Below are 14,400 nucleotides of genomic sequence, written 5' to 3' on the forward strand. Positions count from 1 at the left end.
GTTGGTCCCCTCTTTTTCTTGCAGGTGGCTGCCTTCTCACTACGTCTTCACATGGTCATCTCTCTGCACCTGGTATTTCTCCATGTGTATAAGCTTTCTCTTTTTACAAGGGTACCAGTGATATCAGATCAACGCCCATCCTGAAGATTTCATTTTAACCGAATCGCCTCTTTAAAGCCCCTTCTCCACATTCAATCACATGCTGATGTACTGGGATCAGGATTTCAACATACAAATTTGAGGGTGAGAAGGACACAAAACCCAACTCACAGAGCATAGAGGGAGATAGAATCAAGTCCTTCAATGGCTCTCCAAGGCAGTTAGAATGAAATACAAATTACTTTGCAAGGCCCGTAGGACCCAGACACTGCTTCTCTCTCTTGTCTTAGCACCCATCACAATCACCCTTGATTATTGCACTCCAGCTACAATGGGATTCTTCCTACTCTTTATATACACCAAGTTAAATCCAGCATCAGACACTTTACATTTCCCTGTTTCCCTGACAAATATTATGCCCCACTGTCTTTGCATGGATTTACCTCTATTCATCATTGGGCATCTGTCTCTTAGAGGTGCTCCTTGACTTTATTTTCCCCATAGTACCTATCACTCTGCAAATTCTACTGATGTTTACTTATTCCTTTTCTATTTGGGGTACTAAAAGGTTAAGGTCAGAGAAGGCATGGATTTTACTATCTTGTCAAATGTTTTAGCTGGAGTGATAGAACATAACTACAGTAGTCCCCTCTTGTCGACCATAACCCAAAACTACTAAGTGGAAAATTCCAGAAATAAATAAAACGTAAGTTAAATTGAGCACTGTTCTGGGTAACATGATAAAATATTGTGCCTTCTCGCACCATCCCGCCAAGGACATGAATCAACACTTTGTCCAGCATATCCAGCATACGCAGTAACTGCTTTCAACCCCTTAGTCACTTAGTAGGCTTCTCACTTAGCAAATCAACTGCCATGGTTATCACAGTGCTTATGTTTAAAGACTCTTGCATAGCAGCCTAACCCCACATCACAATGCCCACACCATATCATCTCACATCATCACAAGAAGAGTGATTGAGCTGGTGCCACGGCTCACTTGGCTAATCCTCCACCTGCGGCGCTGGTACCCCCAATGTCCGCCTGCGGCGCCGGCACCCTGGGGTTCTAGTCCCCGTTGGGGCGCCAGATTCTGTCCCGGTTGCTCCTCTTCCAGTCCAGCTCTCTGCTGTGGCCCGGGAAGGCAGTGGAGGATGGCCCAAGTGCTTGGGCCCTGCACCCGCACGGGAGACCAGGAGGAGGCACCTGGCTCCTGGCTTTGGATCAGCACAGCAAGCTGGCCGTGGCGGCCATTGGGGGCTGAACCAATGGAAGGAAGACCTTTCTCTCTGTCTCTATATATAGAAAAAAAATTTTAAAAAAGAGTGATTGGAGTTCAATAAGATATTCTGGGGGTGAGAGGAAAAACAGAGATGATGTTAACATAACCTTTTCTCATTACATTATTATTTTATATAATAGTATATAGTACACACAGATATTGGATGATCTATGGTTTCAGGAATGCACTGGGTTTCTTGGAAGTTATTCCTCATAGAAATGAGGATGACTGTTATAACTACTATATGTTCAATACTCGGTGAAGAGATGAATCAGTGAGTGAATGAATGACTAATATTTTAATCAGTGCATTGCAGTATTGAAAACAGAAGCTCACACATTTTAAGCAAGTTGCTGAAGGACATATTGCCCTCAGATGACCACTCTAGGGTTGAAATACATTTGCCCTAAATCCACATCTGACTATTCTCATCACAATAAAATGGAATCTGAGAACTCAATCCAGGTTTCCCATGTGGGTGTCAGGGATCCAACCACTTGAATGATCACCAGCTACCTCCTGGGGAGTGTGTTAACAGGAAGCTGCAATCAGAAGTAGGACTGGTCACAAACGCTGGCACTTAGATATGTGATGCAATACCCCATGTAGAATCTCTAACCACTGGGTGGGATGCCTGCACAAATGTATCATATTCACAGCAATTCTAGTCATATTAGAGATTGAATTGTAACTTGGGGCGGTGCCACGGCTCACTAGGCTAATCCTCCGCCTGCGGCGCCAGTGCTCCCGGGGTTCTAGTCCCAGTTGGAGCGCCGATTCTGTCCCGGTTGTTCCTCTTCCAATCCAGTTCTCTGCTGTGGCCCAGGAAGGCAGTGGAGAATGGTCCAAGTACTTGGGCCCTGCACCCACACGGGAGACCAGGAGGAAGCATCTGGCTCCTGGCTTCGGATTGGCACAGTGCGCCAGCAGTAGCAGCCATTTGGGGATGAACCAACGGAAAAAAAGAAAACTTTTCTCTCTGTTTCTCTCTCTCTCTAACTCTGCTTGTCAAGAAAAATAAAAAATAAATAAATAAAAATGAATTGTAGCTTGATTACCTCCGAAAACTAAAAATTACCTCTAAAAATCTCTTAAAAATAAGAGATTACATTCTGAGATACTAGTATTTAAGACTTCAACATGATAGAATCCATAGCAAGTCTTATATAATTATCCTGATGAATCAAACACTTGAGTGCCAGAAAATTAAGAAAGGAACAACTCAGTCCCTTGTATATTTATCACTCAGCACATTCCTCAAATGGGATGGGAAACAGAAAATAGATATATATTCACTAAGCACTTACTGTTATTTCATTATTTCACTCAATTTCACTGAATTCAATCAATTTGAAATCAATTTCATTGAATGCATTCATTATTTCATTAAGTTGCTGAAATATACACTTAAATAATTCTGATAACTGAGAATATTGAGATTAAGATAGGTAAATTGAAGTACTTGCTGTGAATATAATGGAAGCCATTGCTTGTCAAGAACTGTGAGAGCTAATTATTTAGGGAACTAATATTTATTGAGTGTTCACATCTTCAACATTATTCTTTACAACATCCCCAGGAACAGGGTCATGCATGAGATAACCGAGACATGGAGAAAACAGGAACATGCCAAGGTCACAAAGTTAGGGGTTATGGCCAAACTAAGTACTAAGGGAGGTTCATTCAAGAACTCATAGTCTTATAGAATACAATTTCCAACTTCTAGATGTGAAGAAACAAAAATATAGTTGTTAAAACATGTAAAGCATCAATAATAATTGAATCTACATATTAAGTTTAAGGGTGATTAATGGGGGTTTTTCAGCTTGCCTGTTTAAAATTTTCATTATGAAACAGTTCAGAAAAAGTCATTTTTGATGAGTTTTAAACAACATGTTAAAGATCCAACATACACACACACACACACACACACACACACACACAGAGTTATAGCTCTGTAAAGAAGAGTAAATGGTGAGACCATAAAGCAAAGTAAGAGTTTTCTGTTGGCAAGTCCAGGTCTATCGCATCCCAGTGTCTAAAAGCCTATGAAGTAGGAAGGGTGGCCCGTGGTCCCTGTATCCCCAATTCTAGAACATCATTGTAAAGGTAATCAAGGCATCTTACTTTCCCTTCTTTTTCATAAAAACCAGCTACTGATATGGTGAATCACCTGTGCCCAGTCTGGTGGAGAGTGACACTTGCATAAGATTTTCGGATGTCTACTGAAGGGAGGTGATTTGGAATGGTGGATTTTGATCCGGCTAACAAAGGAGGCCCCAACAGAGGCTGAGCCCCATTGTCAAGAATCTTCCACCTGACTGATGGCCTGGACATCCCCAAGAGCCTGGTGCACCCTCACCAGAAGAAAACCTGAACATCTGCATGATTGTCAATTAAATAGAATCACTGCTTTATTTCCAATCTCTCCCTGAAGCTACCCTTGTCCTTTAAAAATCTCTTTGCTGGCTCACTGGGAACATCTTGGATCAAGAGATCTCTCTTGCTTTCTGTCCCTTTCTGGCATTCAAGATGTCAAAGTGAGGATGTTGTGGTTCCTCTGTGTAAAATTCTAGATTTCCCTGGATCTTCCTGTAGGTGCGGTGATCAGTTGTGCTGACAACAGGGGAGCCAAAAATCTGACCATCATCTGTGTGAAGGGGCTCAAGGTACAGCTGAATAGACTTTCCGCCACTGGCTTGGACGACTTGGTGATGGCCACAGTCAAGAAAGCAGAGCCAGAGCTCAGAAAGAAGGTACATTCAGCAGTGGTAATTCGACGATGAAAGTCATACCACAGAAAAGGTGGTGTGTTTCTCTATTTTTAAGATAACGCAGGAATCATATAAACAATAAAGGTGAGATGAAAGGTTCTGCTTTCACTGGACCAGTTGTAAAGCAGTGTGCAGACTCATGGCCTAGGACTGCATCCAATACAGGCAGCATTACATGATCCTCCAGTGTATTTGTAATCCTATTGGTTGAACTCTGTAATTAGCACACAATTATTCTTAGGTGTTTAAATTTAACTGAAAAGTGATCCCTGTTAAATATAAGAGTGGGAATAAGAGAGGGAGGAGAGGTACAATTTGGGACGTGCTCAATCGGACTTGCCCCAAATGGTGGAGTTAGAAATGTGCCAGGGGATTCCAATTCAATCCCATCAAGGTGGCATGTACCAATGCCATCTCACTAGTACAAATGATCAGTTAAAGTTCATCATTAACCATAATGATAGGATTACGAGTCAAAGGGATCACACAAACAAGACTAGTGCCTGCTAATACTAACTGATAGAATTAAAAAGGGAGAGAATGATCCAACATGGGAAGCGGGATACACAGCAGACTCATAGTATGGCAGATGTCCTAACCAGCACTCTGGCCCTTAAGGCATTCAGATCTGGCTGAAGAGCCCATGAGAGTATTTTAGGCATGGAAAGCCAAGACACTCTGGAAAAAAAAAAAAAAAACCCACAAAAACAAACCCTAAATGAAAGATCTCTGTGAGTGAGATCCCAGTGGAAAGAACAGGGCCATCAAAGAAGGAGGTACCTTTCTCTGAAGGGAGGAGAGAACTTCCACTTTGACTATGACCTTGTCTAAATAAGATTGGAGTTGGCGAACTCAAGAGGCTTCCATAGCCTTGGCAACTCATGACAAGAGCCTAGGGTGATTACTGACGCCATAAACAAGAGTGTCAATTTGTTAAGTCAACAACAGGAGTCACTGTGCACTTACTCCTCATGTAGGATCTTTGTCCTTAATGTGTTGTACAATGGGAATTAATGCTATAACTAGTACTCAAACAGTACTTTACACTTTGTGTTTCTGTGTGGGTGTAAACTATTGAAATCTTTACTTAATATATACTAAATTGATCTTCTGTATATAAAGATAATTGAGAATGAATCTTGATGTGAATGGAAGGGGAGAGGGAGCGGGAAAGGGGAGGGTTGCAAGTGGGAGGGAAGTTATGGGGGTAGGGGGAGCCACTGTAATCCAAAAGCTGTACTTTGGAAATTTATATTTATTAAATAAAAGTAAAAAAAATAAAAAAGAGATTTAAAAAAAAAGATAAAAAAAAAAACATCAAAAAGTGTTTGCTTCGCGCTCCTCTCTCCCTCCCCCCTCCCCCCGAGAGAGAGAGAGATCTTTCCCCAAGATGCCGGCTTCTTCAAGGTCTTTTATCTTACCAACAGTCTCTGGTGAGTTGGCTATCCAAGCACCAAGCAGCAACATTACCATCACTTGATGAATGCTCAATGAACAATTACAGCACAAGGGTAGGAGGTGCAGTCTGATGTAGAATGAAGAGATGATTAGAACCAGGCTCTATCAGTCCCTGGGGCTGCTATAAGCAAGTACCACGAGCTGGGTGATTTGCAGCATCGGAGACTGCTGGTGCTGTACTCCTGGACACTGAGTCCAGCTGTCAGGATGTCGGCAGGTCATGCTTCCTCTGAGAACTGTAAGAGAGACTCTCATTGCATCCTACTTGTTTCTGATGGTGAGCACAAGCTCTTCGCACCCCAGGGCTTGCTGCTGGATCCTCCATGTGGTCCCCACAGTGTTCTCCCTGGATGTCTCTTTCTCCTGTTCTGATGTCACTATTGTGGGGAAATGATGATGGCAATCTCAGCTCTGGTCTCACTTAGAAGAATTTCCACCTGGACAGGACATCGAGCGAAGCAAGATTTGTTTATGTCAGAACCTCCTGCTGCTGCAGCAGGAAGGGGGCTTCAAGGGTGCAAAATCCCAAATCTGTCAGCATGGGAGCAGAATAACAGCTTTCAATCAATCAGAGCAGGGATAAAACCCATCAGAGGGCGAAACCGTAATCCTATCTAGCCTGCTCAGGATCAAACAAACAAAATCAGAAGGGTGGGACTACTAGTTCCTTGCTATTCTCATGATACATCGAGAAACTCCGAGGGCTGATACTGGCACTTTTGTCCTGCTACCGGAAGCTTCTGGAGAGAGGCAAGCATTCTGTCCACTCTCCCTTTGCTCATCCCAACAGGGACCTGACCTAAGTGCCTATCAGTCCATCTAACTCACAACACCAGTCCCCTTGGATTAGGGCGGATTCTATTCCAGCATGATCCCATCATAACCAATGCCATCTGCAAGGACACTATTTCCAAATAAGGTCATATTCTGGAGCCCTGGGGGTTAGAAATTCATGTCTGTGGTGGTAGGGGGTTGTGACTGAACCCATAACATATGGAACTGAGAGAGACACATGGAGAGGGAACAGAGAGCCCAACACACCTCATCTCTCGCTCTCACAAAATGTCCAGGACATGAATTCACGGAGAATGTTCCAGCATGTGAGATGGGGGCAAGCTCAATATGTATTCATCGGCAACACTGACATTGCAAGGAATTTTACAATGTCCGCCAATCAAACACCAGCAACAGCTGGCTTTCACCCAGTGCCAAGTCAGCTTTCCCTAAACAGTTTATGACTGGCTTCTCAGCGGCTGTTTATGTTTTCAGAATATTAAGCAGTGTTTAGTCACTTTCTCAGGGAGGGCTTCTCGGTGCGGTTTCTAAAAATGTGCTGAATGTGTTTCCAAAGAGAAAAGGCGCCAGAGGGCCATTGGTGGGGCAGCTGAGCCTCATAATCACAAACAGATGACAGAACTTCCTGGTTCTGACTGCAAGAAACCTGGAAGTGTCCGGAACTCCACCTCTTCATCAACCTGGCGAAATCACCATCCTATAAAAACATCATGGACCTGCTGGTTGTACCAAGTCCCAAACCCTCCAGGGCCTTCATCTGCTCCCATGGTCAGGGGATTGAGTCTTCCTAGCTGTGGTCTGAAACCCAGGAAAGGCCAGCCACAATCTCAGTTGTCATTGGTGAGCTCCCAGGGCTAGCCCCTCTAGGAATCCACTGACACAGCCCTTGTATTTACTGGGATTGCCAGGGTGGATTCTGAGATAGTCCATGGGGCCATGGGAAGCCTGAGTTATCTAAGGCCCTCTAGAGGGCAGGAACTTGGGACATCATTAGGAAACTCAGGAATGTGGTAGTTCTTATGACTATATTCCCATATGGATGGAATACTGAGTGTCTGTGGGTTTTCAGGCAATATTCTAATTCCTGCCCCAGTTGGAGTCACCTGCCCGTTGGGTAAAGCAAACTATGAAGGGGAGGCCCTCATCACATACAACAGTGCTGCTACCAGATCAGAGAGAAGAGGAAGCGAGCTCAGTAGACAGAGCACCTGCTCCTACAGACGTATTTGGGCAGGGAATTGGCCTCACCCAGAGACGGGCTGCCGCATTCTGCTTTCTCTGCACCACACCTTGGGAACCTTCAACATCAGTGGGTGCCCGGATCTGTCTTACCCACACAAACCTGGACACTGAGTGCCAGATGAGAGAAAGTGTCTAAATATGCATTCCAAAAGGGAATCAACCAAGCAAGAGGGCTAAGTTCTCATATACCTGTTCTCCCCCACCTAGAGCTGCCCCCCCCCCGACTCCCGCAAGAGAAAGAAGTTTCTTAATATGCATCCAAGATCCTCTAATGGCAGCTTGTTACTCCCAGGATACTTTCCAAATGTCCCTGGTCTCAAATTCTGTGCTGTCCCAACCGCTCGTCTCAAGAGTCACCTCTGTAGCTAAGCCTTAGGATGACAAAACCTAGGGTGACAAGACCTGGGTCTTTTTGATCCAGCAAAGAAGCAGCCTCCTTGGAAAACTAATAATTCAGCTGGCTTCCCCAATACCTGCAAGGATGTGGCCAGAGAGAGTGAAGAGAACATGCTAGTCAGGAGGAATCTACAAGCAACTGGGAGATGAGCACACATGGGATAGTACAGGGGCAGAAAGAAGACCTGTTAAGGGACATTAAAGGATATATTTTATTTAGAGGAATAAAAACACTTTCAGCAAGATTTAAAATCTGTAAATTAGTTTTAAAATAATAAATGTGACCACATCAAATAGTAAAGACCAAATTTCTAAATGCTTCTAAAAAATTTCACACACAAAACTAAGAGACAAAAAGCACACAAGAGAAAGAAATATTTCTAACAACTCTAACAAAGGGTATTAATTTGGCACATCAAGAATTCATTCAGATTAATAATTTAAAAGAGCAATGGCACACACAATATATATAATTATTCAACAAATATTTATTGTGCACTTATTACATGTTCATATCAGAAAAAGAAATATAATTTGCTTACAGAAGCTTAAACTCAGTTATTTAATAAGAGCAAAGAAAAGAATTCAGATCTTATTATTTTACCTATCAGATATGCAATACTTAAAAGATCACAAAGCATGATTTGGGCAAGATTTCAGAGAAATGCACATACCGTCAATCACAATATTCAATGAGTAGATTACCAAAGATAGGCTGCTTCTACCCATTGAGTTTGGGTTCTTTTCCTGATAAGCAGACCCTACAAGAGAAAAGGAATATGGTTGGCTGATCAGGCCATTTTAGTCCTAGGAAAATAATCAGTAGAATTTAGAAGTGGATAAAGACCCTCAGTTCATTCCTCCTCTGCTTCAGGAATACATTCGAGGACAGCCCAAGCACCTCCATTTAGGTGACAGCTTCCCAGTTTATGCTATTTCCACGGGACACCCAAAGTCACATTTCAGAATTGAAGGAGTTTCCCAGAGATAGACAGGCCTGCAGGGATAAAGAACCAGTTGGGAAGGGGGCCCATGTCTGTCCTCAGAATGTAGCACTTTGACACTCCTGAGTGGCCCACTGAGGAAGGATGCAAACAATAAGTACAAGAGAAACATTTTTGAATCGGCGCTAGAAATTCTGACTGCAAATTATGTGTTAGCACTTGCCTTCCAGATTGTGTTCTTGTTAATGACTGTGAAACATTACGGCAGTCATCTAACATCATCAAAAAGCCTCATGAAAGTCATTGTTAAGCAAGATGGCAGCCAGTTGTCTAATTAGATACACAACATTCCAGCTCAGTCACGAGTCTGAAGTCACTCTGGCAGACAGCGGACCATTAAGACATGCTCAGAACCATTCAAAGGAGATAGTCATCCTACTGGTATCATGCTTTGGGGCAAGGAGTGGAGGATAGTTCCAACAGCAGATCACATTTTGAATAGTAAAAGACTATAATAGCAACACTTATATCATATTCATCTTGTGGCAGGTTTGTTGTAAGTGTTTTTCTGTGGTGTTCAATGAATCCTCAGCACAATCCTACAGTTCCTGTCCCTGTTGTCGCAGCATGGAAAGTCAGGAAGTCAAAGCAGAGAGAGAACAGCCTGACAGAGACACCCAGCTGATCAGTGTGGAGAGGAGTGACAGGGGACCCATCACCTTGACCACTCTGCCACATTACTTCTCTGGACCGAACCGGGTGCCTACTTCAAGACTATTTTACCTCCTTGTTTCAGAACAGGTACAGAGATCACTGATGATGACCACTTCTGCTGGACATTGTGCCTATTATAACTTAATTTCTACTACCTCAACTACTTTGCATACATCTCAAAGGCCGTGGGAATTAGGACAATGGCACTGGAATTAGATGGACAGCTGGGATTTGTTCATCCACTAGGTCCCCTTGTGATTTTCAGCGGGGTGTCTACTTCCTCTGAATCAAGTTTCCTCATCTGGAAAGTTAGAATAAGAGCACCCACCAAACAGGGTGTGAGGATTAAGTGTGAGATTTGTGGGGCCAGTGCTGAGGCACAGTAGGTTAATCCTCTGCTTGTGGCGCCAGCACCCCATATGGGCACTAGTTCTAGTCCTGACTGCTCCTCTTCTGATCCAGCTCTCTGTTTTGGCCTGGGAAAGCAATAGAAGATGACCCAAGTGCTTGTGACCCTCCACCTGTGTGGGAGACCCAGAGAAAGCTCCTGGTTCCTGGCTTCAGATGGACCCTGCTCCAGCCACTGCAGCCATTTGGGGAAGTGAACCAGTGTGCGGAAGACCTTTCTCTGTGTTTCTCTCATTGTCTGTAACTCTACCTCTCAAATAAATAAATAAATAAAGTCTTAATAAAATGAGAGATTTGCAGTCTGCCTGAGGGAGGGACAAACATGTAGTAAGTGCTCAATATATATCGGTTCTTCCCTTGTCTCAGGTCTTCCTATTTTGTAGTCCTGTACTTGCTTATAATCAACTCAGAACAAAGAGATGAACCATAAAATGACCTCCTTATTTTTTAACAGTCACACTATCTCCATTATGGCTCAAAGATACGACACATGGAGCTTGTCACTTAGTGACACGAGTTCCTGCTATGCACCTCAGTAGGTGGTGCTAGTAGTAGTTCCTGAAGGCTGCTGTAAGAAAACATTACACATGTGGTGGGATAAAATGAAAAATGTACTTTCACATGGTTCTTCATGTCAGACTTCTAAAACCCAGGTGTTGGCAGTGTTATTTCTTTAAAGATTCTAGCGGGGCCCCTTCCTTACCTTACCCCTACCTTACATTTATAGATGCCAAGACTTAGAAATTCAACATATTTTGTTGGGGACACAATTCAACCAACAGAAGGGATGGCAAAAGCAAAATAGCTTAGTATTAGTCTAGGGAAAGCAGACAAAAAATAAAAACAAAAAGCTGAGGCACACACATGGAACTCTGGTTGATTCCTCCTGCTGTGTTTTCTTACATGGGTCACCTGCCAGCTAGTTACGTACTCTCTGGGGAGGAAAACCATGGAGCAGGAGATTGGAAGTGTTGAGGGAAAATTCTTCACGTAGAGCAGGAGTTATCAGGAGCATTTCTTCCCTGTCGGCTACTCTGCACTCTATCCACTCTACCTCACCTCATTTGATCTTCCCAATGCCCCTGTGAGGTTATAAACAAGGGGAGTGAGGTGACATGGGTGAATGATTAAGCAACTGACTGCTGGTAAGCTCATGGCTGGAATTTGGACCCAACTCTTCCTGGCTCTAGGGCTTCCCAATAGGAAAGCACCAATAATGAAAAATGCATACACACAGAAGGAATCAAGGTTATCACAGTACTACTGAGGGCCCTTCGGTTTTATCTGTCACATGGAAATGGCAACCATTGGTTGTGGACAAGCTCACCAAGTGGATCCAGGCAACTTACTATTGTGATTTTTATGACTGCCCTCGATTTTCCTATCCTACTCTTGTAATTCATTTATCTCTGGGTCTAGATGGGGTGATTCCTGGGGTTTATGTGCAACTGTACCTGTTGGAACTCCCACAGATCAGCCACAGGGTGGAGTGCTGAGACGTTATGTGGAGCCTGAGACTGCTCCTTGCCAATGAGTTCTCCTCCCTGCCTTTCCCAGCTCTATGACCTTAGGCAAGTTGCTTAATATCACAGAGCTTCTGTTTTTCCCATTTGTCCATTAGGATAATTATGACTAGTCATTGGTGGTGGTGAATATGCAAGTAAATATGACAACATGTGAAAAGCCTGGCACAGCACATGGCACTTAGTATGTGTTCAGCTAAAACAATAATTTCCTAGGTCTATAAGGCCAGTGGTTCTCCTTTCCTTCAGTTTAGCTCATTGTACTACATGCCTGTAATCTGACCCAAACAGGGGAGGAGTAGGAGAGCAGGCCACTATAAAACATAAACACGGCCGGCGCCGCGGCTCACTAGGCTAATCCTCCGCCTTGTGGCGCCGGCACACTGGATTCTAGTCCCGATCGGGGCACCAGATTCTGTCCCGGTTGCCCCTCTTCCAGGCCAGCTCTCTGCTGTGGCCAGGGAGTGCAGTGGAGGATGGCCCAGGTCCTTGAGCCCTGCACCCCATAGGAGACCAGGAGAAGTACCTGGCTCCTGCCATCGGATCAGCGTGGTGCGCCAGCCGCAACGCGCTGGCCGCGGCGGCCATTGGAGGGTGAACCAACGGCAAAAGGAAGACCTTTCTCTCTGTCTCTCTCTCTCTCACTGTCCACTCTGCCTGTCAAAAAAAAAAAAAAAACATAAACACAATGAGATTTTTGTCGAAGGGCAGCTATATTTCAAACCACGCAGTTTAGGAACCCAAGAAAACAGAAATACAAGACCTCAAAGACCCTAAGTATAAAGTAATGACAAAGATAAAAACATTAATTACCCTGATTTGATCAGTACACGTTGTATACATGTATTGAAATACCATATTGTGCCCCATAAAGAGGTACATTTATGGTTCATCAAAAAAATTTAAATGTTTAATGAGCTGGAAATGCTACCTAACCTGATTTGATCATTACGCACTGAATACCTGCACTGACTTGTCACAATGGATCCCATAAATATGTCCAATTGAAATACCAATAAGAAAGTAGTAAAACAAAATTTTACAAAACAAAGCAGCGGTCGGCATTATGACACAGCTGGTTAAGCCTCTGCCTAAGACACCAGCATCCATATAAGCATCAGTTCAACTCCTGGATGCTATGCTTCTGATCCAGCTACTTGTTAATATGCCTGAGAAAACAGCAAAAGACAGCCCAAGAACTTGGGCTCATGCCACCCACGTGGGAGACCTGGATGGAGTCTGGGGCTCCTAGTTTTATTTTGGACCATCCTGGTCTTTGTAGCCATTTGGGGAGTAAACCAGCAGATGGAAGATCTCTCTCTCTCTCTCTCTCTCTCTGTGTGTGTGTGTGTCTTCCTCTCTCTGTCTCTTCCTCTCTCTCTCTGTAACTCTGCCTTTCAAATAAATAACTCTTAAATAAACTAAAGAAAGAAAAGGACATCAGTTTCTTAAGGCAGCCCTATCACAGTGCTGAAAAGTGAGTGACTTAAAAAACCACAGACATGTTCTAGAGGGTAGAAATCTGAAATCAAGGTTCTGGCAAGGTCAGGCTCCGTCTGAAGTCCTAGGGGATGAGACTTTGTTACCTCTTCCATTTCATTCTGGTTAGCTCCAGGAGCTCCTCAGCCTTGAGACGTATTACCCCAACTCTGGCTGCATCTTCATGTGGTCTTCTCCCTGTGTCCCCATGTCTTCACATGACCCTCTTTATAAGGACACTAGTCATCCTGAATTAGGGACTGATCTTACTGACCTGGGCTTAAAGAATTACATTTACAATGACTCCATTTCCAACTTAGGGAACATTCCCAAGAACTGGGCAATGGTTCTTCCACATAACCCTTTGCAGGGCACACAACAGGACATGCAGAACAAACTCTAAGGGGCTGGGTTTCCACTGTCTCCTTCAGGGTCAGGTTGTTCTCTGGCTGATAAGACTACTGAATCTCACCTCTAGTGAATCCACTGTAGACTGATATCTCCTCCATACTTTGTATCCAGCAACTGTTGATAGTTTGAAATCAACCATAGTAGGAGCAGTAACATGGTAAAAATCAGCAAACACTGCTCAGAGAGCCTTTTCACCATTGGCCAGCTCATTGTGGCCCAAAGGAGTCAATGAACACCTGTAGAATAGAAAACATACCAAGACCTATGGTTTTCAGGAGAGAAGAGGTGGCAAAACTACAAAGGACTCTCTTGAGGAAATCAGTTCACTTCTCTCAGAAAATTTATAGAGAGGGGTCAGGATGCCTTCCCGGCCACTCTACATACCCATGAATAACACTGAAGGAAACAGAAGTGCAAATGCAATGAATCCTTTACAAAAGCAGGATAATAATGCTACCTGGTTTTTTTTCCTGGCAGAGATATGTTTTATTTTTGTTCAAAAGCAAATAAAAGGCTGGCACCGCAGCTCACTAGGCTAATCCTCCACCTAGCGGCGCCGGCACACTGGGTTCTAGTCCCGGTCGGGGCGCCAGATTCTGTCCCGGTTGCCCCCCTTCCAGGCCAGCTCTCTGCTGTGGCCAGGGAGTGCAGTGGAGGATGGCCCAAGTGCTTGGGCCCTGCACCCCATGGGAGACCAGGAGAAGCACCTGGCTCCTGCCTTCGGATCGGCGCAGTGCGCCGGCCGCGGCGGCCATTGGAGGGTGAACCAACAGCAAAAGGAAGACCTTTCTCTCTGTCTTTCTCTCTCTCGCTGTCCACTCTGCCTGTCAAAAAAAAAAAATACAAAAAAAGATCTGGACATGCCACATAATGAG

General features: G+C 44.0%; 1 pseudogene; it reads left to right on the plus strand.

The window, feature by feature from the left end:
* Positions 1–3,913: 3,913 nt before the first annotated feature.
* Positions 3,914–4,752, plus strand: LOC127486305 (large ribosomal subunit protein uL14 pseudogene; annotated as a pseudogene).
* Positions 4,753–14,400: the final 9,648 nt, after the last annotated feature.

This window comes from Oryctolagus cuniculus, chromosome 2, assembly GCF_051225735.1.
Source record: "Oryctolagus cuniculus isolate XC-2025 breed Fujian yellow rabbit chromosome 2, ASM5122573v1, whole genome shotgun sequence".
Lineage (NCBI taxonomy): Eukaryota > Metazoa > Chordata > Mammalia > Lagomorpha > Leporidae > Oryctolagus > Oryctolagus cuniculus.